General features: G+C 32.2%; 1 pseudogene; it reads left to right on the top strand.

Moving 5' to 3' along the window:
- Window positions 1-9,081: 9,081 nt before the first annotated feature.
- LOC112476939 lies at window positions 9,082-9,200 on the top strand (annotated as a pseudogene).
- The last annotated feature ends 18,472 nt before the right edge of the window (window positions 9,201-27,672 follow it).

Raw genomic sequence — 27,672 nt, 5'->3', positions numbered from 1 at the left:
CAGTGAAAGAGTACCTGTTTGAGGAATCGTGCATCAGGCAGAAATGTTCTAAATCTTATGCTCTTCATTGTGTTGCAGGCAGACTGGGAGAAGTGTGGCTCTAGTGTGAAAGTTGAGGCTGAACCGAGGTTGAAGTAGATGGTGGCTTTGAGCTGACTACACTCATCAGAGCAGCTCCTCTTGGAGGAAGATCTGTGCAGGATATTCATGGCCACCACACAGGGCTGGGAGTTCCCATAAACACTTAGCTGTACATGAGATTTCAAAATTAGATATTGAAATGTGTTGAAGTAGGTAAAATGTTTAATAATGCTATGCTACTAATTTAATATGTAGCCCTATTATTGTTTTACAAACTGAAACTTTATACAAACTTTCTTTTTTTTTTTTACAAGTATAAAAGTTATGGTTTTTACTCATAGAGTTATGTTGTTTGACAAAGAGTGACAAACGAGAAGCAGAGAAATCTTCCAACACTATTTTTCAGCAAAAGGGTTTAAAATACTCTACAAACTGGACTCAATGTATATTTCCTATCTCAAATCTTAACACCACTACAAAGGAAAATTGTGCTTTTATTATAAATTGTATTCATTACTCTCTGAATTTTTTTTTGCCTTTATATTTTTGTTCAATGTTTCTTGCAGTTAGAATGTTTCTTCATTTGAAGAAATTAGAAAATTCTGCATCTGTGAAGAATTCCTGGATTTTTCTAGAACTATCAGAATTTGACACATCTTTTGTATTTAGGTAGCATTTTTTCTTATGTCCTTTATGTGGCATAGTTACATATGCATGTATTTTTTTACTAGAAGTTTGGGTTTATTTCTTGAAATAATTTCAAATACTGAAAAACAGTAAGTGAACATCTTAGGCTACTTGGCATAAACTAGAAAATATCAACCCTTCAATGAAAACTCAGGGACCAATAAATATTGACTAAAAGCCAATATTAACTCAAAAACCTATTATTTAAAAATATCTCTGTGAGTTTACTCTTCCAGTTGAATCCTGTGATGCAGCGATAGCCAAGTTGTAGTAACTGACAACACATAGATTATCGAGAAGTGCCATTTATGAGAATTCATTTTTTGACCCTATCTGCCATGAGATTATTTCTGTGAAAAATAAATTTAGAATGACCAATGGATTTGGCAATGTCGAGGCATTCTGTAACTTTTCTAAAAGCAGTGTCAGTAGAAGCCTGACTAAAGTGTATTAAGCTAGAGGCTGTCGATCACGACAATGAACCTGAACTAGAAAAGTTCCAGAAAGAGATAATCCACTATTGACTAGACATTAAAATACAGGCAAAGCCAAAACAAACAAACAAGCAAAAGAAACTACAAATAACAAAGAAAGAGTAAAATGTTTCATGAACAGGACTTACTATTAGATGATGAAATCTGATGTAATATGGATAGAATCAGATACCTTGATTAAGAGATAAAGAGGGTAAATTTATTTAGATTTCTATAAAGAACAGACGTGGGAACACTTCCTATAGGAATTTATCATCACTTTACACTGGATGTCATGTTTGTTGGAGAGCCAGTATGAACTATATACAGCTGATAGGCTCACCATTCAGCACAAACTGCATTGCTGGACTCTCTAGATTCCAAATTTTAAAATTAAGCAGAAAATTCATCACTTGCCTTTTGCTCAGTATTGTGGACTGGTCCATTTTTCCTGTTCAAGATAGTTTGATTTGGATTATTTTCTTTCTTTTTTAGTTAAAGAAACAAGAAAACTGATGTTTATATGGAATTACTTATAAATACATGGTATATTAGTAAAATTTGTTGTGACTCAGTTTCTTTATAAGCCATGTAATACTTAATCTCCTAAAATAATCAACCTACCTTAACAGTTAGATCAAACACACAGATCGAACACACTTAAGTCAAATATCAGTCTTGGTGCTAATGCGTTACTAGCATTACAAGCGAGAGCAAAGAAAACCACATGTGTCCCAATAGAAATCATGCCCTTACCTCTCCCTTAATAAAAAGGGAGTCATCTTATGTTTGAGCACCTCCTATTGTGATTATCCATTTCTCATTATTTTGTTTTTTTATTTTTTAACAGACTTATTGGGATATAATTTAAATACATGAAGTTCACCCATTTAAAGTGCAAAATTCAATGGTTCTTACTATATTTACAGAGCTGTGCAGCCATCATCATCATCTAATGTTTGAATATTTTAATCATCCTCCCAAAATAAACCTTGCATTGTTTAGCGGTCTCTCCCCACTTCTTCTTGATCCCCTACACCATTCTGTCCTAGGCAACCACTAATCTACTTTTTGTCTTTGTAGTTATGCCTATATCCAGTTATGAAATAACTGGATATTTCATCTAAATGGAATTACATAATATGTTTAAGCAACTATCTTTAACAGATGGGAATGGTTACTTTTGACTTAGGTTGCTAATATTTGACATTTTTGCCACCTTGGGAATTGCTTATATTTGTGTCACTTTCTTTAAATTAATTATAGCCTATATTCTTTATAGAATACATATTATATAAATTAGTTATACTTTACGTTAATAGTTTTCCAGTATGAAGCTTTTAGGTTAAAGTACCCCAATGCATTTCTCTTTGAGAACCAACAAAGAAAAAAAGAAATGTTTTTAAGTTATTATCTGCATTAAAAAAAATTGCTCATTGTTTATATTGATTAAAGAATAAACACATAAGAATCTTCACAACCTAGATCCAGCCTATTTCTTCAGTTGTTCATTTTAAATAAGGACAGGCACTGGCAATGGCGGCCATACAGCCAGGCACCAGGGAAGAATAAACTGGGAAGATTGAAAATAATAAAGTCTGGGAAAATAGAATAAGAATTGACTAAGGAGGTGGCCCAAAGCAAGTGGATTGTGCTGTATCACATCATTGCCTACCAGAGAGTATCTACTATTGTGAAGACACTGAAAAACTAAGTGGAAAGGATGATTCATTCAAAGGAGATCAACTGGCATTTGTTCTCGGTAATCCCATGCTCCTACAATGGGCCAGTGGTGGCTGAGTTGGAAACTGATGGGCTTATTAGCATATGCTTTCTCTTATCAAGGCCAGTGTAATTACTAACGTTGCTAGTTATCTGACCTGTCAGTGCCAGAGATTTATACTGAATATTCGATATGGTACCATTCTTTAAAGAGACCAGCCACTTAATGTCTACTAGATTACATAGAATCATAAACCTTGCATCCATTAATAGTAATGAAAAAGATATTAATTTCTTCCCATCCTGGAGAAATCAGTAATTCACTTTTCTGTGGTTCATACATAGATTAGATCTGTTTTTGTCTCCTCTGCTGACAGTGTCTCTGCCAGAGCTTTTTGAGTAGCTGAGCTTCTGCAAAACTTCACCCTGGACCAGAGGACCCATTCATAGTTAAGAATTTTAACAATGGATGAACAGAAAAAGAATCCATTAGTTATACTTTATCTATAAACCAGAAGTTATTGGCCTGATAGAATGTGGAATGACCTTTCTTCTAAAATGTCAGCCTGAGGACAGTACTCTGCAGTGTTGTCAATTTGGACTCAGGAATGCAGTGTAAGTGCTGAACCAATTGAGATTATATGATGTTATATCCCCGATAGCTAAAATGTAAGAGAAAAAAAGAGTGAAAGCAGAATTGACTCCACTCATTTGCACTCTCTGTGACTGATTTGAGGAGTTTAGACTTCCTAACTCTGCAAATTTATGCTTGAGGAGTACATGGCACCTGGGTGGATCACATCGGGGAGAGGTTTATTCCACATATGAAATCAGAATTTCTCTTATTCTAATATTATAATTATTATCTAGTAATTCGGAGACTGATGTTGATAAAACATCAAGTAGGAAAAGGAGTTACTTGGCTATGGCTTTCGACAATGATTATCACATAGCACTAAAGTTACTGCAATGTGTGAGAGCAAGAAGCAAATTGTCTGAACTTGAGACATTTATTGCAATGCTACATGGTGCATCTTTGTCTGGTGATAGCAGTAAACAGCAAGTACAGTCATAAGGCATGGTGAACAGGGCTCGGACATAGGCATAACACCTGGACATGCAGAACAACTGGCCAAACATGTAGGAAATACAGGGTGGGTGGTAGAGAAGGAAAATGATTAAGGCTCATATGACTTCAGAACACAGAACGCAGACTGTAGCTTGTTTCAGTAATCTTTCATTTTATGGCTTTTTAAGAGTTTGTAGGATCCGCCCTGTCTTAGTTCAGGCTGCCATAACAAAACTACCAAAGATAGAGTGGCTTAAATAACAAACATCTATTTCTCCCAGTTCTGGAGGCCTTAAATCTGAGATCTGGGTAACGACACGGTGGAGTTCTTTGTGGGAGTTTTATTCCTGATTTGGCCGCCAGCTTGCTATATCCTTACATTGTAGAGAAAGAGAGATCTTTGTTACGTTTTTTCATATAATAGCATTAGCCCCGTTCGTGAGGGCTCCTCGTGACATAATTACCCCCTAAAGATGTCATCTCCAAATAGCATTGCACTGGGGACTAGGGCTTCAACATGTGAATTTGGTGTTGGGAGAGATACAAACATTCAGATCATAGCATACCTGAAGTAACAGAGTACACTTAATATGTGTGTAGATAAAAAAGAACAAGGAGTTAGTTGTAGTGTTGTTCTCCCCATATCTGCTCACACCCTGTAACTTCTGTCGACAATTTCCTGCACGCTGACAGCTTCTTACCACAAACACCTGTATATCTCTCTGTTCCTCTACCTGAGGGATGTCTTCGGTACCACAAGATCATACTCTGCTAACTCAAGTCAATATAAAATTTTGCTTCTGTGCATCCTCCTTTGGCGACCCATCAAAAAATAAGGGACAGGAGTCAGTAGGAAACACCTAGCCTCCCCAACTTCTTAAGGAAAAGTTATGATAAGTGTTACCCAGTTTTTTCAGAAAACTCACACTGAGATTGAGCCAGAATTGTCTTAGCATTGCCGTTAGTTAATAAATTCTTTATTAACTTTCCTTCCTTTCATATATCCCAATCCCCATTGTCTCATTTGTCCTAGGACCTCCTGCCAAATAAACTGCCTCAACTCAAGTCTTGCTTCAGTGTTGACTTTGTGCTTGGAATTATGTATAAAATTTGATTCATTATTTTGATGAAGTAATTTTTAGTTTAATATTATTTTGAGAATAAATTTCTGCGAAGCTCGTGTCATTAAAGTTTCAATTCAAATCCTCAAAACAATTATATTGTTTAAGAGATTAGAGTAACAGATGGCTCCAAAATTCAACACAGAAAACTGATTTTCAGTATTTTAGTTAGTAAACGTGGTAGTCAAAATAATAACTCTTGTTCTCCCAAAGATGTCCATGGCCTAACACCAGAAACCTGTTATATTACATGATAGAGGAGAATTAAGGTAACAAATGGATTGTTTGCTAATCATCTGATATTAACCTAGGATTACCCAGTTGAGCTCAAGGTAATCACAAGTGTCCTTAAATGTGAAAGAGGAAGGTGGAAGAGTCAGTGTCAGAGTAATCTACGTGGGGAAGACGTGAAACCTTGATCTTAAACTCCTAGCCGCCAGAAATAGTTTTCTAGCACTGCGAGAAAATAAATCATAGTTTCATTGTGTAAACCACCTACTCTGTGTTTTGTTATGGTAGTCCTACCAAACTAATATAGACTCCTAAATATTTTGCTATATTCCAGATGTAATAATATGTTGGTGTTTTTCCTTTACAAAATTGCATTTAATTAACTTGTCACAACAAAATTATATTTTAAAAATGCTTTTGAAAAGTTGGAAATAGAGATTTCTTTTTCACTACAATGGATAGAGTTATAGATAAGTATATTTTAAAATAAACTTTTTTTTTAATAATAGGATAAAATATTATTATTTAGGACTTGATTGATATGCTCCAAGTTTGAAAGCCATGAATTTACTAAAGACATTTGTTCTTTCCTTTTCTCTCATGTGACCTGTAAAGCAAGACAATGTTGACATAACACTCCCATCCCAAATTAAAGTAGCATAATTGGGCAAAATTCTTCTAAGATGGATCCCTGAAGCACAGTGTCTTCACTAAAGCTGGGGAGCAGAGACAGAGAGACAGATGGATGCAGTGGGCATACAGGTAGAGGTTGCCATATGCCATTTTAGTTTTATAGGCAGAACAATCCTTTAAAAATTCTTAGTCATTTGGATATTTAAATTTGTACAAAAATTTACCCTTATAACAGATTTCCTTATTTTGAAAATATTTTCAAAATGGAATATTTTGTAAGAGAAATATAAAATAACCTCACATTGTTCTTTGGAGAAATAACAAACTGGTGCTTTGTATATCTAAGTGCAGATGGTGCAGACTAAAATTTAGTAGATCCATGCCCTTGAAGGATTAGAGAAATAATATTTTACCCCAAATAGAAATTATATAGATGTGAGAGAGCACTGACCAGTGCCTAGTTCACTACTATGGGCAGCAGCAGTTGGATGGAGTAATTGGGCTGGTTGTAGATGTGCAGGAAAACATGCAGTGTAGTAGACACAGTACACAACCTTGATAATGTGTGCATGGAAATTGGGTAAAATAATACTCTCTGAAATAAAATAAAAAAGTAAAATAAAGTAAAGTAAAGTAAAATAAAATAAAATAAAATAAAATAAAATAAATAAAATAAAATAATAAAATAAAAACAACCTTTCAGACTACCACCAAATGTGCTGCAGCTGATATGGGCTGAGGCTCTGAAGCAGAACACCCAGAAACAGCTTGAAGTCAGGGAGAAAATAAAGTGAAGAACAAAAACCTTTACATACAGTTAAACCTTCCCTCTCTTCAAATGGGATACCCTAAACTCTGTACTAATCCACTTGCACATCCCAGGGTGCACCCAGGTACAAAGTATATACGTGTCTTAGGCAGTCTTCGCCCTGAGGGAGGGCAGATAATGTGAAGTGGCAGGAATCAGATCTCTCCAATTGTTATCCTGCTACAGAATTAATTATTATATCAATTTGTAAAGCTAAGATGACTATTTTTTAAAATTAAAATGATGTCTCAAGCAAGAATTTTACACTGGATTGAACATTAAACTTTTCTTTTTCTTCTTTGAATATATACACACATAGAGACCCACAGAAAATACTAGCATATAGATAAACCTCTCTACTTTCTTTCTGAATTTTATTTTGTTTCATTTCTCTTAGAGGAGAAGACTATCTGAATATTTCGCTTTATTACAGAATCAGGAAGCCTATCAAACAGGAAGCCCACGGGTGAGGCTGAGGAACCAAGGGCAGTCTACAAACTCAGTTTGCAGGCTAATAGGTTTAGTGATCTTTCTTCCAGTGAAACAAAAACAATAAACAGATACACATCTTAAAATATATATATATATCATCTATAATAGAAGTATAAAGTGTGAATGTTAAAATAATTTTTTAAATTATCTATTTTTCTCTCTTAGTTTAAGTTTAAAAAAAAAAGGCCCTCAGAAAAATAACAAGATAATTTTACAGACAGATACAAAAATAGAGGTGGATGTGATCAGGGCAGATTGTCAAGACACCATAAAGACAACATAATTAAACTTTACAACCCATTAGTAGGGAAAATAAAATGTTTGGTGAAGAAAATAAAGAGTGTTCTCAAGTCATAGGGGAGAAAAATAGGGAATACACTTAAAAAAAAAAAAGATGACAGAAGAAGAAGAAAAAGAGAGCTCTAAATTAGAACTGTGCACAATTAACTTTTATTATGGATTTCTGAAGTGTAAGAAAGATATAAATTCAGAATTCTAATTTTCTCTTACAAATAGCTTCCAAATGCCAACATTTATTTTTAGAATGTTTTAATATGCGAATCTATTTAGGAAATGCCTTTAATTTATTTTATTGAGGATAGGTTCTAAGCAAGCCATGAAATAGAAGAAGCAATGTTGAACATTGTATCCTTCCTACTATTACCTACTTTCTAGGGTCACAAGGTTTTCATGTTAATTTCATATTCACCATTCAGGTAGCTTCCATGATTAAAGATTTCAGAATATCTCTTTCTCTTCAAAAGCCATCTGTTCTAACTTCTAATTACTCAAATACCTGCTCTCTGCTCTGAGACATCTGAAAAAAAATTGTATTGCAACTATATTATAGGCAAATATCCCTTCTTGTATGCACACAAATAAAAATATGCATTTTAATTCAGGGCTCTTCAATGTCTTAACACAGGGCCTCATATTTGCTCACTAATTTCAATATGACATTTTGAATGAATCTTTCAATGAGAATATTTTCCAAAACCATACTTCTTTAGGAATATTGTTGCAAATTATAGGAAATTAGTATGTTTTAATGATATTTCATCAAGTAGCTTTACATTTTAAATTATTCTTTTACTTATATTTTTAACAGTTTTAAAAGATTGGTTTGACCAGCAATGACTAGGGAAAACAAAGTATAAAAGTATTTGTGCTTCCATGTTCAAACGAGAAACTGTCGTCATTATACACACATACAGGAAGAGAGAGGGACAGAGAGAGAGAGATTGAGAAAGAGAGAGATTGATTTTGCTAAGAAAGCATAGTCTTTAAAATATACATGTTTGTTTTATCTACTTTTACTTCTCATAAAAGCTTTTTCCTTTTGAAAAATAATTGTCTTCTCATCAGATAAAAGTGTAATGAAAATACTGAACTAAAGTAATTTATATATTTCAACTTGCTATAATCTAGGCATCAATATTTTGGAGATTTTTTTATCTATTGTATTAGATAAATTTCCTTAAGAATATGTCTGTATAAAAAATGTAATTGTTGGAGATATACATAGAGCTTGGCATATGTTAGTAGATGGAAATTATGAATATGATAATTAATGCATATTTTTCAAGCATATTTTTCCTACTTGTTCATGAAAACAGTAATAATATAACGTTACTATTAAGTATTTAAAATATCTAAATTATTTTATTAAAGTTTGATTCATATTTTAGAGAAAAATAGATTGTCTTTGCAAGTCATCAAACAATATAACACTTGATAAGAAAATTATTTTTAAATATTTAACAAGTCTACGGCCATGCCACCCTGAATAAGCTCGATCCCATCTGATCTCAGAAGCTAAGCAGGGACATGCCTGGTTAGTACTTGGATGGGAGACCACCTAGGAAGATCTGGTGCTGTAGGCGTAAAAAAAATAAAATAAAATATTTAACAAAATACATCATCACCCTCTTCTTCACTTTAAAAATCTGTCACCTGATATCCTATAAATTCACCAATGGCAGAGAATGCTTCTTATTTTCCTTGATTTACACAGTGCATAACATATCATAAGTACTAAGTAACTTCTGAATGAAAGAAAATGTTGCATTAATTAATGAGCTAACTCTTCTCTCTTTGTTCACATATCCTTTCCTCCAAACCGTGCCCCCACTCTCCAAAACATTGTTGGTAAATAGGAAGAGACATAAAAACTTGATTTTTAACATATTCATAATATCAAATTTAATTGAGTTTTATTGTAGATCATCAATATTTTGATCACTCTCTTATTGTCCCTCTTAAACCCTCACTTTATCTCATTACATAACCTTTATCCTCATTCAGCTGAGGTCATTTTCTAGTTTACTGAATAAAGATTGAGATTATCTGTAATTAAATAGCTCATTAACTCACAGTATTTTCCTCAATGTTTAAATAACCTTTTATTATTTCATTCTTACCCCTTTTATTATTATATGAAATATGAAAGAGAGAGAGCTCTTCAAATACATGAATTTCTGCATTCTATTTTCCCAGTACTGTGTTTATATCTATGTATATTTTTTTATTTTACAAAGCCAGAAAATCTGAAATTATTATTTACTAACCCAGTGTTTTAATGCTCACATTAAATTTGTTTTTCATGTCTTAGTGTTTTTTCTCTGAAATGTTGCTCAATTTCTTAATTTAGCATTCAGAATCACAGTAAAGATGTAAAGAGAAATAGATACCCTGCAAGTTTAAATTTCAGAAAAAGTCATTAGCAAATCAGCCATTTTAAAGAATTTCATAGAAATTATAGAAAGAATATGGGATTGGAATAAAAGAGAAAACAGATTAAAAACTGCATTCTAAATCATGCTCAGGAGAAAGCTACTGGACATTAAAGATGGACATTAAAAGTGTTTCATGATGTTAATTGTTAGAGGATTAACTATTTGGAACAGCGTAGGTGTTCACTTTCTTCTAATGGCAGAATTTAAAGTCAAGGTGCTTGGCCTGTGCCAGCCTGTGCCCAACTCTATGTTTTAAGGAAGATATAGCTACTATCTCAATGTGATTTGCAACCTACTCTTGAACTCAACATTTCAAATTAACTCCTATATAGAGGGAATACATTATTTTAATGAGTAAAATCTGAAAAGTCTACAGGACTAAAATTGCCTCTGGAAAAGCTTAAGGACATGAAGACAGAATTAGCCACTCATACTCCCCACAAATTAACTCTGAGGTAGTTAGCAATATGGCCCTAACTTTCTACCAGTGTTAGAGAATCAGAATTCTCTAACCAACGGGATGTTAGACTCCAGAGAAAATTTCAAAACAAAACATAACAGAAAAAATAAAATGAAGAAACAAACTGAAGTAATTCACAGACACAATCTGAAACAAATTAAATGGGAATTTCTAAAAATGGTATCTGATCATTAGTATGTTTTAATGTTTCTCATGTAGTTCCAACATGCAGTTGGGGTTCAGAACCACTAGTTTACTCATTGGTTTCATCTATGAACTTGGCAGAAGTACTTGACACAAGTGTTTCTCCTCAGGGCAGCCAATGTCCAAGGCTGCCTTTCTTTCTGGAGCTAGAGTGCCGTAATAGTAGCCAGAATGTGATGTGATACAGATACAAGAAAATGGCTGTTCAGCATTAGTAGTGAACCAGAGAATCTATGAGATTCATTTTCAAGAAATGGAGCAGTATCAACGGACAACTAAAAGGGATAAGAATGATTGAGACCTGAATGTATTTGGCCAAAGATAAAAATTTCTCACCTACAAAATCGTATTCTTGCCTTTCAGGGGATTATGTGGATTATTTAAATGGGATGTTATAGCTACTTATCATTGTTTCTGAGACACTATGATATGTGCTAAATCTCAATATCGATCTTTTATAAGTGTGAGGTCTTATTTGGTATTCTCTAAAAGATGTATCATTTGTTTTTATATTTCTTGGCTTAAATTTGTGATTTTTTTTTTCACTTAAACTATCGCTAAATCTTTAGAGACTTTTGTCAAGATTAACATGGCAAAATTGCCCTCAGTGGATTTCTTTCTTAGAATCTCTCATAAATGACTTGTGGAATGGTACTTAGGGAAAACCTGGAACAGCTAGAGAGAGCATTTTCAATGGTCTTGTAGAAAACTGCAAATGTGAAAATGTGAGTCACAATGAAATAATTCAACAAACCACAGGACGCAGGCTCTGAAAAATTTTAAGGACCAGTAGGTATAAGCAACTAGTTAGAATGCATGTAATTGCTGAGACTTAACCCTGAGAAAAAGGTAACTTGCAGAACCTAGAAATTATTCTCATGGAAAAGTTTTATCAATTAGAGATATATTTTGAAGTACATAAACATCACAAATGAAACTTTCTTTAGAAAGAGTAGGATTATTTTCATCGTGCACCAAGAAATTTCAAGACACGCAGATGCTACATTCTTTCAGCAGCTCAGTGATGTTAGGATCATTTTCAGCTCTGTTTATGGTTTCGAGATGGCTTCCCAATCTCTAGGCAGCACGCAGAGAAAGAAAAACAATGTAATAAGACTTGCCCTACCAAATATTACTCCTCGTTATATGGCACTTTTAGGTAAGACAATAGAGTTTGGGAACAAGAATAAAACATTAGGCTGCCAGAGTGGAATAGAGAATCAGGAAACATAATCTATGCTTGATTTATGTCAAAGTAGATACTGATCATCAGTGGTTATAATATAGACTTTAGAGGATGCTCGATTTGTATCTCTACTTTCAACCACAAGAAAAAATCAACTCCAGATGGATTAAATACTTAAGTGTGAGGAAAACCTGTAAAACTTTATAAAACAAGAAGACAATAGAGGAGAATATCATTATGATTTTAGAATAACAAAAGATTTCTCAAAAAATATATAGAAAACAAAAGACATTGATTAGCATTAAAACTGCAATTTTCTGTTTAAATATCAACTATATAGAGAGTTAAAGTGCAAATCATAAATCAAGATAAGTTTAGCACATAACTAATGGATTAATATTTACATTATATAAACACAAAGAACTCATACAAACAAAAGAAGAAGAAAAAAGACCAATAACCAAATAAGAAAATAGTCAAGCATCATGAACTAGTATCCCAAAGAAGAGACATAGACTGTCTATAAACCTTTGGCACTATTAATGCACAGAAAATTACAATCTAAAATAAAATTAAATGCCTTTTTACCCTTGATATTGGGAGAACTAGAAATCAGATCATGGGAGAGGTTAATGGGATAATGGAGAAGTAGGTCGGTCAACCGCTACTGGTTGGTGTGAAGGTGGGACACTTACTTTCGAGGGCATTTAGAATGACGTAGCTCAAGTCTAGAGTAGTACCACAAGCTCTTAGGAAACTTGGTTGCTTACTTTGTCATGTGAATTTTCTCTGAATAGTTTTAACGAAATCACTAGGCTGAAGAACGGTCTGTTAGGAGAGACAAAGGGTGAGAATTGTGTTATTTTATTCTGGTCTCCTTTCTTTTGTCAAAATTCATCATGTTCTGTACTAAATCTGAGGCATTACACAGTGTTATAAGGCCTCTCAGAGCTTCTGTGATCTAGTTAGTTTAGACCAAAAACCAAGAGCTGATGTGACCGCTACCATACTAAGCACTATAGAGGTTTTTGGAGATGAGATGGTAGCTTATGCTCTTCGATTCTGTCACCAGTAAATCTGGGGAGGCATATGTTTTGGTCCAGTTAATCCAATATTTCCTGTTTTTACAACAATTTTATATTAATATAAGTTCATTGTTTTGTTTTCCTTTTAAAATGAAATTAATGTACTATGTTAATTTCCTTTTGAAAAAATTACAGCATTTTAGCCATCTTACAATCTGAACCACCTCAAAAGAAAAATACTTGTTTTATAAAGAAAAATTTATGTCATAGTTCAAAATAGAATATTGGATTTAATTAGGCATCCTCTTTTTGTGAGATATACATAGACTTTCAAAAATAATAAGTAAATATTTGTGATGAACTAGACTTTTCTGAATGTTTTTTTTTTCCCAATTTGAGGTAAGAGCCAGTAAGAGTTCAAACTGTCTGCATTATACCAGAAAAGAGTTTTTGAGTGATTAATAATGGCATAATTTTTTTTTTGCATTCAGCATGTACTTTTCCAAAAGACTAAGTATCAAAATAACTCCTAATTATGAATCAGTAACCTAAATATGGCATTTTATTCATTATACTCGACTTATAAAATAAATAAACCTTATTTTACAAAGAGAATGTCAAGTGTTGGGGGAGCATTTCTAGTACACAGTCATAATATTCCATGTATATTAAACTTGTTCACATTTACAGCTGTCTCTATAAAGGAAAGATCAATAATCATCTGGCTGAGGTTTAAAAAGAGAAAAATTAAGAGCAAAACCCAGGGAAACTTCACACAAACACATAATTGGAAATGGAATTTGAATGCTTTCCAAAGAGACAATTGTAGCTTTCCTTACATGCATCAGACATTTTCATTAACTAGGCTCCTTGGTAGTAAATTGTATATTTACAAGGGCTTTGTTTGCAGTGTTTCTATGAGATGATACATCAAGTTCAGAAGCATCAATAAAAGTGACTTTAATATCCCGGAAAATACTGATGCAGCTGTTTGTTTTCCAGCAGTGCCAGTGACTCATAAATTACAAAACAATGCCGGCATACCTTGGGTAAAATGGCTATATTATCCTTTCTATGACTCTGATACCAGTATATCAGTTACTGACTTCAGATTTCTTAGAAAATCTGCCTGCTAATGTCAGACAATGATCAAGTCTAAAACAATAACACCAGAAACAGAATCATTTACCAAATATGTGACATACCTAACTTGGATAAAATTTAACTACTTTTTAAGAATCATTATAGAAATTTTGAGTAATTTAAGTGTTTTTAAAATCTCATTATTCAGAAAAGAAGAATGTTTAATCAGTCTCACCTGAAAAGAGACAACCAAAATGGAAATTAAACCAAGGAAATCATGCCTAAAAAAATACAGAAAAGAATGACATCTTGAATTTAATCAGTCACTTTTCAAAGAAGATAATATTTGTATGTCTTTACAAAATTCCTATTATGTTTGTAGGGGTAGACATTATTGCCCCAGGGGAAATAGTTACTTTTATAAGCAGTCATAGAGTTGTAAGTGGAGTCTGAACTAAAATATGAGTCTCAACCTCCAGGCTGGCACTATATTAAGAAAGACTATACTGTGTTATATTTTTTAATAACTGAGATTTGTACTCACTGTTCATCTCACTCCAAGGCTCCTTTGGTCATGTAGAAAAGTTTGCTCATATAAATTTCAGATGTTTACCTGCTTGATTAGTTTTGCATAAATAACCCATCTCCTTTATCTAGTCCCACTTTATGTCCTCTAACCAACATGTGTATTTCTCAGCTATATTCCTTATTTCATATGCCCTTTGAGGCTTTCTGCTTTTTTATCATGAATTCATTTTTTTCTTTGTTTAAAAAAATCAGAATGAAAAACTTCACATTTGTCACAAATCTACTGTTAATTTTTCAGGGAAAAAAATGGATAAACTGCCTAAATATGTGCATCCTGAAGTAATAAAATCAATAACATTCAAGAACTAGCTTTGGTTCTTTTAAATAACAGAGCATAATATATATTTAAAAACTTGTTTTCCAAACTCTCCAACTTTGCTTTCTGTACCCTTTATCCATAGTGATACATACTTCTCTCCTTTCTTATTGTTCTTAATATTTTCTTTTCTATGGAAAAAAAAGTTTGAATATTGATTTATATTTTAATTTGAAAATGATTTCAACATTTCTCATCTTCTTAGGGTATTTTTTTTTATTATAAGATTTAACTCCTACTGAAGGAGTTCCATTGACCTTACAAGCACTTGGGAGAAAGAATTTGGGAGTCAAGATGTTTCCTCAGGAATCCTGAAATTGAAGCCCACATAGGCTGAATCACCTGTCTGTACGGTTGGACTCTTCCTATTAGCCATTCTAGTAATAATGCGTTACTCTTACGAAGATCTTTGAAATTATTGTGAATATTAATCTCATTGAAAGAAAAATTACATTGGCATTAAATATTTAATTTTAAATTAGTCAAAATGTATCTCATAAGGCAGTATATTTTATGTTTAATGCTGCTATTTGTTTCATGTATAACACATGGTATGGTATGAGGAGAAATATCCATGTATGTTTCTTTAAGAAGAGTCAGAGCTGATGAGATTATTGGGTTAGGGAGAGGAAGTTAGTTATTGAATTATAAATTCCATAATTGGATCCGTCTGGTTCTCACTCCTCTGAGTGCAATGCAGGGACATTAAACATTTCCATTCGCTCTCTGGATCTGAGTATTCCCTATTGGTCACATTATCGGCAGGTTTTTACTGTTCTAAAACACTAAATCTACAAAGATAGTTTATTACAAGAGAAATGAAGAAACACTGAATCTTAGTCTGGCTTAGATTATTAGTTATAGATGTTTCTTCTTTTCTGAAAGACACATTTAACGCTATCGGTTTCTTTTGTAAGCACTGCCTTCACAGCATTCCATACAATTTGATAAATTGTATTTTTATTTTTGTTTAGTTGAAAGTATTTTTAAGTTTATTTTGGTACTTCATTGACCTTTGTGCTGTTTTGAAGTGTGTGCTTAATCTACAAATATTTTAGAATTTTTCAGTTAATTTTTCTAGTTTAATTCTATTGTGATTGATAACATCATATAATTTCTGTTAAATTTGTTAAGGTATATTGTATGGCTAAGTATGTGTTCAGACTTTGTCAATGTTCCATGTGAGTTTAAGAAGAATGAGTATTCTGCCATTATTAGATGACATATTTTATAAATGACAATTAGATTTATTAAATGGTGTTTCTGTTCAATTTAACTGTATCCTTCCTAATTTTCTTCCTGCTTCATCTATCAACTACCGATAGAGGAGTTTTAAAATGTCCAACTATAATAGTGGATTTGTTTGTTGCTTCTTGTAATGCTATCACATTTTGCCTCACGTATTTTGATGTTCTGTTAAATGCATACAAGTTAAGGATTAGTTGATTCGTGGAGAATCAACTCCTTTATCAGTATGTAATGCCCTTTTTTCTCCCTGATTATTTTCCTCATTCTGAATTCATTCTTGAATCTCAAGCTTTGCCTGAGATTCATAAAATTACTCTAGCTTTCTTTGAATAGTATTACCATGGTGCATTTTTTCCTCCATCTCTTTACTTTCATTCCTTTTATGATTCTGTATTCAAAATATGTTTCCTTTAGCTAATGTACAGTTCGGTCTTTTTTTATATTTATCTGATAATCTCACTCTCGTAATTGGTATATTTAGACCATTCACATTTAAAGTAATCATTAATGTAATCGATTATTATCTGACATATTTTAACTGTTTTCTATTTATTATACTTCTTTTTTTAATCTTCTCTTTTGTTTTGCCTTCTCTGGTTTCAATAAGCTTTTTATATAATTCTATTTTTTCTTCTCATTTAGTATATCAAGTTTACTTCTTTTTCATCTAAGTTCAGTGACTGGCCTAGAGTTTGCAGTATACTTTTACAATTAATCTAAGTCTACTTTCAAGTATCACTATACCACTTCATGATTAGTACAGATAACTTATAACTGATTATTCCTAATTCCTCCCTCCAAACTCTTATAACATTGCTGTCATTCATTTCACTTATCCATAAGAATATACTTTATCCATAAGAATATATCTTATTTCTATTATTATTTTGAACTAACAGTTTTCTATAATTTAAGAATAAGAAAAATAACATTTTACCTTCGTTTATTCCTTTTCAGATACACTTCCTTTATGTAGATCTGAGTTTCTGATCTATATCATTTTCCTTCTCCTGTTAAGAACTTCAGAGAGACATTTCTTATAAGACAAGTTGATAGGTAACAAATCCTCTGTTTATGTTTGTTTGAGAAAATCCTGTTTTTATTTGTCACTTTCGTGGGATAATTTTTCAACACTTTAAATATTTCACCTCATTTTTTTCTTGCTTGTACAGTTTCTGATAAGAAGTCTGATAAGTTTTTATTCTTGTTCCTTATTTAAATTCTCTTCTGATATTTCCAAAATTTGTGTCATATTTTAGTCTGTTTCTAATGTTTCCTTTTTCTCTTTAGACTATCTTCTTCTCTTTTAGCATACACTATGATTTTTTGGAAAGCCATACATGATGTACCAGGTAATGGAAACCAAAGCAGATAAATCTTTATTGTAAGATTTTAAATATATCTAGACAGGAATTGGGATGTGTTAGATGTTTTCTGTACCTGTACATGCTAGAGGCTTTAGTTTCCTCTGCTTTCTTAGTGTTTTTTCCACTCTTGTTACCCTTAGGTTTTGGATTTTCCTAATAACTCCTTAAACAATGTCTTTGTTTGCTTTCTTAGCTGTAATCTTATCTGTTGCTATGCTGGAATCCATTTAGTGTGGTATACAGGTGATAGTTAGAGAAAGCATTCTCTAATGGTATCCTTAAACTTAACTTTTTCTTGGGCCTGGGTCCTGAAATTTCAGAACTGTTTTTCGGCCTTTGCTTTTTTACCTCTTCTGAGACAGAAAAACTAGAGGCAACTGGAATTGTCATCCCAGGTTAGATGAGATTCTGTTAATGTAATTTTGCTTGAATTAATCCTTTGTTATAGTGATCACTTTGGGCATATTTCAAATTTTTACTTTTCCCTTGGGCATTTTTCAAAATGTCAACTTTTCCCTTTATCATGCCCACGACATGAGAAGATTTTCCCTAATCTTTATCTCGAAAGCTCCTGGAGATAATACCCACAAAAGCATAGTACCAACCTCCAAGGCTGGGTACCCAGGCTTTTCTCACACTCTAGTTAGTCCACATTTATCCTTCAGCAATTGTCAAAGTTTCCCTCATTACCATTTTCTATCTCCAATGGTATCTGTTCCTGGTAAGTAGATCTTAACTATGTTAACCCAAAAATAAAAAGCCAAAGTGAGAGGCAATGAGTGTTTATTTAAGATAAAAAAGAATTGCAATCTTAAGGCATAGATTCAGGTAGAAACCCAAATTGCCCCAATTATGGGGTGAAGGCAATGGTTTTCTAATGAAAAATAGAAAGAACATAATTCTATGAATAGAAGAAAATAATTTCTATCAGTGCTAACAAACTAGGTTAGTCTTTAGCGATATATACTACCACTGATTCTAAAGAATGTTCATAACCATCAGTCCTTGTGATTAGGAGGTCTACTTCCTGTTAGCTTTATGAAGAGTTGTTTGAAAGACAACATTGGAGGCATTGCTTGCAAATATATTTTCCCATTTGGATGGTCATCTCTTTACTTTGTTGATGATTTCTTCTGCTGTGCAGAGACTTTTTTAGTTTGATGTAGACCCATTCATTTAGTTTTGCTTTTATTCTCCTTGCCTTCGAGGTCACAACAGATAATTGGATAAAGAAGCTGTGGTACATATATACAATGGAATATTATTCAACCATAAGAATAGATGAAATACTGCCATTTGTGACAACATGGATGGACCTCGAGATAATCATGCTAAGTGAAATAAGCCAGACAGAAAAAGTTGAAAACCATATGCTATCACTTATATGTGGGATATAAACCTAAAAGCAACAAACGAACAGGACAAACAAAAAGAGACTCATGGACATTGACAATAGACTAGTGGTTACCAGAGGGGAGGGGAGAAGAGGGCAGTAGATGGGGTAAAAGGGGTCAAATATGCGATGACAGAAAGAAATCTATGGGAGGGGAGCACACAATGCAATATATATATGCTTTACTGTTAAATTGTACACTTGAAACTTACTGCATTTCATTAATCAATGTCACCAAAAAAATTAATTAATTAAAAAAATAAATTTAAAAAAAAGAGTGTTGGTTATTTAGAAGTAAGATGTGCAAGGCAATTCCTTTGGAATGGCTGCTCTAGCTCTATTTTAAAATGGCTTCACTTATGTCAATTTTTTACAACTGTAGTTTCTATATTTGTCTACTGCTCCAGGTTTCAGGGTGGGATTATGCCCTGTGACCTCAACTTTTTGATAGATCTAAAAGAAGCATTGTGTTTTTGTTTTTTTAACTTTCTTATGAGAATAGGAGTGATGACTTCAAAGTTCTTTAAGTGCTGTAGTCAAAACAGGAAGTCTGACCTAGTAATTTAATTGAATGACATAAGTGGCTTTTAACATTTAGAGGTTGAAGGTTGTGAACTATTTTAAGCCAAATCAAGTGTTATATAAGAACAATAACAAATAATAATGAAAAAATTTTTTGAATAATTTTTTTTCAAAATCAAGAATTCCAGTAATTTTTGGTCTTTTTATTTATTAGTGTAATTAATTCCCATTATTTGTATATCCCATGAAAGTAGGATTGTAACTTATTTGTTAGCCTCACAACAGTTAGTACTGTATAAAATGAATGTAGTTTGATCCAAATAAAATTGAAATAAATTATGATGAAATGTATCCTTTGTTTCTGATTATTGCCATTTCTTACAGAGATCGATGCAGTAAATGGATTTTTGTTTATCTTAGACAAATATAAAATAATACTTAAGTGACTTTTTTCTATTTCATTAGAAAAAGAAATCATAAACTAAACAAGACAATCTAATTATATTTAACTTACTTTTATTGTGCTCACTCTTCCAATATTTTTTAGATTTACATAAACTCAGAAATTTTTCAATCTATTTATGATATTAAATATATATAAATATGGTTACCAGTAATATTAACCATAATTGTAAATTACCAAATAGCTTTTACATTCCTTTTTTTGCATTTTATAAGAATGAAAATTTTTACTTTTGTCATTTAAATGAAAGGACATCTGGAGGTCCTCAACTTCTTTTCTACAATGCCATTCAGTGGGAAATGGAAGCAAAGAACTCCCCATCTTTTCTCTGTTATTTCTTTACCTCTTTTGACATTTACCATTTCTTAGCAGTTTCAGCAATGAAACTCAGTCCTCTAAATAATAAAATTCTCACATATAAGAGATTAAGTATTCTAGAACAAAATGGTGGATGCTTGTTTTTCTCTTGCTTCAAAGAAATATATATTTAAATATCTATATAATGCATGTATTTGTATACATATATATGTATACTATAATTTATGTGACCACGTAGTGTGGATATATACACATACACCCACATGCACATTAGTGGTAGTATATTTACTTATTCTGGGATATATCTGTGTATTTGTAATTATAGTTCTTTGATGATAAGAAAATATTAGTTTCCATTATCACAATTCTAAATCACATTTAACTATGCAGCCTATATTTTATTTATATCAATAAGTCTAATACAAATGAACAAAATATATTATAGAAGTAACCAGATTTAATAGTTTCTTTTTAAAAAATCAGAATTCATGAACTGATTTTTTTTTGAGCAGAGACCATCATATACACTATGCATCTACCTTCATTTTATTTATAAACAGTGCAAAAAATAGCTTTCTTCCTTCTTTCCTCTTAAATTTAAAGCATAACTAATAGCATGTAGAACCTTTCCTAATATTACAAAACATAGAAATTATGCATGTGGTTAATTATGACATGTGTATTTGTACAAATACAACCCAAACTCATCTTTATAAAATTATTTCTTTCAATTAAAATGGAATTCATCAAAAAAGAAAATGAAATATCTAAGTCCATGTCTTTCTTCATAATTAGCAAATCTAGCTTCAATCTCTCCTGAAGCACTATCTACTCTTTCATGTACATTTATAGATAAGGCTTATCGAAACTGGGGTAGATTATGTAGAAGCAAAAAATAAATAAATAAATGTTTAATGAAATTCTATGACAAACTAGAAAGGAAGACCACATCATTTTTTAAAATAAAATCTCTGACATTCCAGTAAGAAAAACCAATATTTGATGAAAAGCATTTAGTTATCCTAAACATATAGTCATACCAGAGTTGCTGACGTAAATAGGACTGTCATAAATTTGCATTTTTGAGGCAATAGAATGATGTTTTATGTATTATACCTAATTTTACATAAATAAATAAGTTAATGACAAAGTTAAAATATAAGTCACATTATTAAAAAGTTTATTATATTTATCGATATAAATTACAGTTTGCATTATTGTATCTTTTTTTGGTGGATGAAATTCACAATTGTTCCTTATACGTTGGTTTTGAGTTTCTTTGTACTTTCTCATCTATAAATTACATTAATACCTTAATAAGTCAAGATAAATGTGTGACAAGCTGCAATGCCTTTAACTTCTAAATACATAACCTAAGACTATTACTATCCATCTATGTTGTGTCTTTTCCTGTAGTGTCTTCCCAGGAAGAAGGACCATACATACCTGCTCTGTGGGATGCACAATGAATTGTGACCTGAAACTGTTAGGAAAAGCAATCTCATGCATGCAGTATTTGGCCCACTCACTCAGCCACATGAGGATGAGCCTTGGGACTGGAACGCTTTCTGACCCAGAGGTAGACTTTCCACAGCCTGCGCTGAACTTATGGCCTTGTGCAATATTTTCCCCAGTTTCAGATTCAGTATGTACTTTTTTATTCTTCTTAAGCATGTGTGTCATAATAATGACCAACTCCAAATGATCCAAAGAAGCATTATTAGTCGGTGTATGAATTCCCATTTTCTTTATCCCCAGCCTCTGAGATTGTGGAAGCCAATGTTTAGATAAAGCCTAATCAACATGAATTCCTAAGTGATAAAAATGAGTAATGTTCTTACTAACCCACAGTGGATATGTAATGTGAGCAAGAAATAAACTGTGTTGGTTTTAGCTACTGAACTTTCTTGTTTTAGTTTAGTCTTGTTTAGTTTAGTTTAGTTTAGCTGTTTATTTTAGTTTTGTTTTGTTTTTTCAACCACTGGTATCTTGGGCTTTCCTAAATGATATAAGAATAGAGCCTCCCACAGAAATATTTGAAACAGTAATTTATAAGTAGCATCATTTTCCGTGTTGCTCACTGAGTTCTACCATACTTGCCCCTTTGTCATACATGTCATACAAGCTATGTCAAACACATCAAGATTGCTTTAACCTCAGAGTCCCTAAACTTGCTATATCTTCATTCGGAATGTTCTTGTTCTGGATATCAATAATGCTCATTCTCTCATCTCAGTTCTCTGCATAACTAGCTAAATAAAGTTAAGTAAATAGACTGTGTCTGGGTAAGGGGTGCTCAAAGATGATCTTTCTGTTTCCTTTGCTGTGCAGAAGCTTTTTTTTTTAATTTAATGTAGCCCTATTTGTTATTTTTCCTTTTGGTAGCCGTACTGTTGGTGTCATATCCAAGAAATTATTGTCAAGACCAATGTTATGAAGATTTCCCCTTATGTTTTCTTCTAATAATTTTACTATTTCAAAAGTTATATTTAAATATTTAATCCATTGTGAATTGATTTTTATATGTGGTGTAAGATAAGGGTTCAATTTCATTCTTTTGCATGTGGATATCCAGTTTTCCCAACATCTGTTGAAGTGACTCTTCTTTTCTCATCGTGTGTTCTTGGCACTCTTGTCAAAGATCAGATAATCCTGTATGTTTGGGTTTTTTCAGGCTCTCCATTGTGTGCCATTGATCTATAAGTCTCTTTTTATGCCAGTATTATAGTTTTAATTACTGTGCCTTATCATATATTTTGTAATCAGGAATTGTAATGCCTCCAGGATTGTTCTTTTTCTCAAGATTGTTTTGGCTATTTGGAGTCTTTTGTGGTTGTATATAAACTTTAGAATTGTTTTTCTATTTCTGTAAAAAAAAATGTCACCAGGAATTTTGATAGGGATTATATTAAATTTTTGCTTTGGGTAGCATGGACATTTAACCATATTAATTTTTGTGATATCCCCTATGAACAAAGGTGCAAAAGTCTTCTTTTTCTCAAGATTGTTTTGGCTATTTGGAGTCTTTTGTGGTTGTATATAAACTTTAGAATTGTTTTTCTATTTCTGTAAAAAAAAATGTCACCAGGAATTTTGATAGGGATTATATTAAATTTTTGCTTTGGGTAGCATGGACATTTAACAATATTAATTTTTGTCATATCCCCTATGAACAAAGGTACAAAAGTCCTCAAAAAAAGTGCTAACACTTTTGAATTCAACAACATATTAGAAGGATTTCTACACCATGACCAACTAGAATTTATCTCTGGTAAGAAAGAATGATATAACATATGCAAATAAATTGTGAAAGACAACATTAACAGAATAAATAAAAATTACATGATCATCTCAAGAGATGCAGGAAAAGCATTTGACTGAATCCAACATTGCTTCATGAGAAAATTCTCAACAGATTAGGTAAACAAGAATTTTCCTCAATATAATAAAAGAACATCTTTAAAAAGCTTACAGAGAACATCTCTCATTCAATGGTAAAAAAAACTGAAAACTTTTCCTCTAAGATCAGGAACAAGGAAGCTTATTCTTATCACTACTACTCAACATAGTATTGGACACCCTAGCCAGAGCAATTAGGCAAGAAAAAAAAAATAAAAACCATCCATATTGAAAAGGAAGAAATAAAATTATCTCTGCAGATGATGTGATCTTATATGTAGAAAACCCTAAAGGCTCTACCAAACAAACAAACAAACAAAAACCTGTTAGTACTAATAAACAAATTCAGTAAAGTTACAAGATACGAAATCAACAACAAAAAAAATCAAGTGCATTTGTATACGCTAAAAATAAACTATTTGAAAACAAAATTAAGAAAACAATATCATTTACAATAGAATCAAAAAGAATAAAATACTTAGGAATAATCTTAACCAAGGAGGGGATAGATTTATACACTAAAAACTACAAAACAATTATGAAAGAAATTAAAGAAGACAAAAAAAAATAGAAAGACATCCTGTGTTCACAGATTGTAAGATTTAATATTTTTGTTGCTTCAATTTAACATATATTCTTGGCTTGTACAAGGCATTTTCTAAATGTTATGGCTGCCTTTGGAAGTTAAATGGCTCTGGCTTTTGGAGTGTGGATATATTCTATATCTGATATGCACTGGATATTTCCTTTTTGAAAGTACCTATTATTTTGTTGTTTTCTATTAGACAGAAGGTGACTTTCAGTCTTTGTCTGGCTTTTGTCTTCTATTAGACATCACACCTAATTAGATATCGACAACCAACACTTTACTGAATCATTCTTTTTGGTCAGCATCCAGTACCTAAAATAAAATTTTAAAGAATTGAAGTTTTCACAGGACACTGATTTTAACCTTAAAAGTTCCTGTGCTGCACACTATAAATTGGCTATGGAAGAGCCCTTTACAACCTTCTCCCTGGGCTTTCTCCACTAAAGAAACAGGTAAGCTGAAATATTTACTTTTCCTGACTGCCTGCATGTAGTGTGACAAGGAGATACAGACTGAGCTAATAAAATATTAATGAAAAGAGGAGGTCTTTTTCTAAATATAAAATAATAACCAAACTAAGAGAAAATAGTTACTTTTCCACTTTTTCTGCACAGTGTATAGATATGCTATCTGGAAATCAAGCAACCATTTTGAGACTTGGAGAAAAAACTATACAAGACGGCAAAGGTGAAAACTATCTATGTCTGAACATAATAAAGTTTACTTATCTTGTTAAGTAAAATAAGTAAACTTTTATCTGTTTAGGTTGTTTTTTTGTTAGACCTTCCGGCATTTGCAATAGACAGGAGTAACTTATATAGCATGTTCTCCATCCCAGTGTTTTATTTTGTTTGTTTGTGCTTTGTTTTGAACATGTTATAGTGTCAGCTGTCAAAGATCAAGATGACATTGACATGAGTTTATCACCCCTGCAGTCAGAAATGAATTAGCCTTATCTGATCCTCCTCAGGCCAGTCTCTGCCTCGACATTGATTTAAGACATCCCTCTTCCCATATCTCCAAAGAGAACATTTAAATGACTATTTTAAAAATACTGTTTCTGCTGGTAGTCTAAGATTTAGCTATTATGTAACTGAACTTCAGAAAGGGGAGAGTGATAGTTAATGTTTACTAATTATCAATTATGTGTCAGAATCTCTGTTAAGTCACTGTATTATAATTCTTAAAATTGCGTCTTGACATAATTATACTTTTAGTGCCTAAAGAATTGGAAACTGAGTCTCAGAGATACCAGGTATCTGTCTTAACATTATTCCCTAACATAGAATCAAAATTTTTAAAAGTAATGTTTTTTTCAAGTGTAATCTCGATATCACTAACATTGGTTTTGCCTGAGAACTTTCTAGTAATATTAATTCTTGGACTCCACTCCAAACCTACCAAAGCCAAATCTGTGTTTGAGGCTCAGCTACCTCTGTTCAACAAATCCACTAGCTAATTTTATGCACTCTAAAGTTGAAGAACTACAGTATTAATGCAACAAATTTCAATATTTACATATTAAGCATAAACTGCAAAATTTAGACTGTAAGGTCACAATTTTTTAATATGTTTATAAAAATTGTCCTATACTGTGGTTCCTAAAATGGGGGTACATACATTATGACAACATCATGGCTTCAAGTATTAGGTTGATGCGCTATGGTTTCCAAATTGGCCAACATAAATTCAATGAATATGAAGAACTATTTAAATAAAATCTTATATTTTCAAGACTTTTGGTAAGAGGTTTGATGTCAGAGAAAGGGCCAAGAGCTAAAAGAATTATGCTAGTGGAACTAATTTACCATGGGGATGCAGCATTAAAAGCCAGCAGGGATTGTGGAGGGGCTTGTTGTATTTAAGGGCTTTTACATTAAACCTACTGAGAAAATACTAGTCTTTAAAGCTTGGCTGCATGCTGGAAAGAAACAGCTTAATTGGACTTTTAAGGCCCCAGAACAGGTAATACGTTAATTTGTCAAACAAAGTACCATTTAGGTTATATCGTTCACTTTCTACTGTAAACAAGAAGATCTGAGTCTGTTCAGTGGACATGAGATTTTAATTCGCAGTTTTTAAGAAAGTAAAGCTTTATGCTTAGACCTAAGAAAATACTCCTTTTTCTCGCCAAGGGTAATTTGATAATTTTGTATTTATTTCCCTGATTTAAAATCCTTTGTTCTAGGTTCTCTTCAAGTTATCTCCAGGCTGTACCCCCTATCTGTCTCTTATGACTGCATATATGAATTCTTTTAAAGTGAAATTGGGCTCTTTATTATAGATTGCCTTCTGACACATAAACATCTCTAAGCCTTTGGTATTCTTTTACTTTTTTAATTTTTTTAATTGTTCTCTCTTCTTGGCTAATTGTAACTTTTTGGCATAATACTAGATAGCACCATTCGGTCATCTACTTCTCCTGAATTTTAAAAGCACTGCCATTTTGAAAAATTATTAATAATATTAATGAGTTGAATTTTTATAATTTTCCATAGATTCCAATGTTTTTAAGTCATTTTCTATGTGTGATATTGTTCTTCATATTGACTGTAAGGATTTTTTTCTGGCAGGTGTTTACATATCTTTAAATATTAAATGCTATATCTTACATGAGAAAAACAGCTGATAATTATTATACATAAATTACCATCTATTTTTTCCAAAAATAATTTTTATGTGAAATTTTATAATTCTTTGTGAGGTACTATACTTTAGGTCCCTGGGTTAAGCATTGTTACATTTTCAGCCTGTGAGATCTGCCTCTTTCCTAAAAATTAAAAATAATTCATATTATTTTAAACTTTTGTCTCAAGTTTTCTCTAAGAATATTCGCTTTAATGGGAAGCGACTGATTATTATATTTGACCATGCCAAGGCATGTTTATTATAATTAGTTTTCTCATTGGACTAATTTATTCCCATGCATATATTAAGGAATTAAAGGCACTTACATCAGAAACTGGAAAATCTAAAGATTGTTTTAAGTCACAATTAGTAATATTTTACTGTTTTCATTGTAGCCAATTTTTTGTTTTTATTGTTTTTTGTCTCTCAATCAACATTTAGGTGGCTTCCATATCTTGGCCATTGTAAATATTGCTGCAATGAACATAGGGGAGCATATGTCTTTTTGAATTAGTGTTTTAGATTTCTTCGGATAAATACCCAAAAGTGGAATTGCTGGATCATATGCCGTTTTGATAACTATAGCCTTGTAATATAGTTTGATATCAGCAGCATGATACCTCTAACTTTGTTCTTCTTCCCCAATATTGCTTTGGCTATTCAGGGTTTTCTGTGGTTCCACATAAATTTTAGATTATTTGTTGTAGTTCTGTGAAAATGCTATTGGTATTTTGATAACGATTGCATTGAATTTATAAATTTTGGGGGTAATATGGACATTTTAACAATGTTAATGCTTCCCATCCATTAGTACAGTATATGCTTTCATTT

This window comes from Pteropus alecto, unplaced genomic scaffold (assembly GCF_000325575.1).
Source record: "Pteropus alecto unplaced genomic scaffold, ASM32557v1 scaffold81, whole genome shotgun sequence".
Taxonomy (NCBI): domain Eukaryota; kingdom Metazoa; phylum Chordata; class Mammalia; order Chiroptera; family Pteropodidae; genus Pteropus; species Pteropus alecto.
This window is presented reverse-complemented; position numbering and strand designations above follow the sequence as displayed.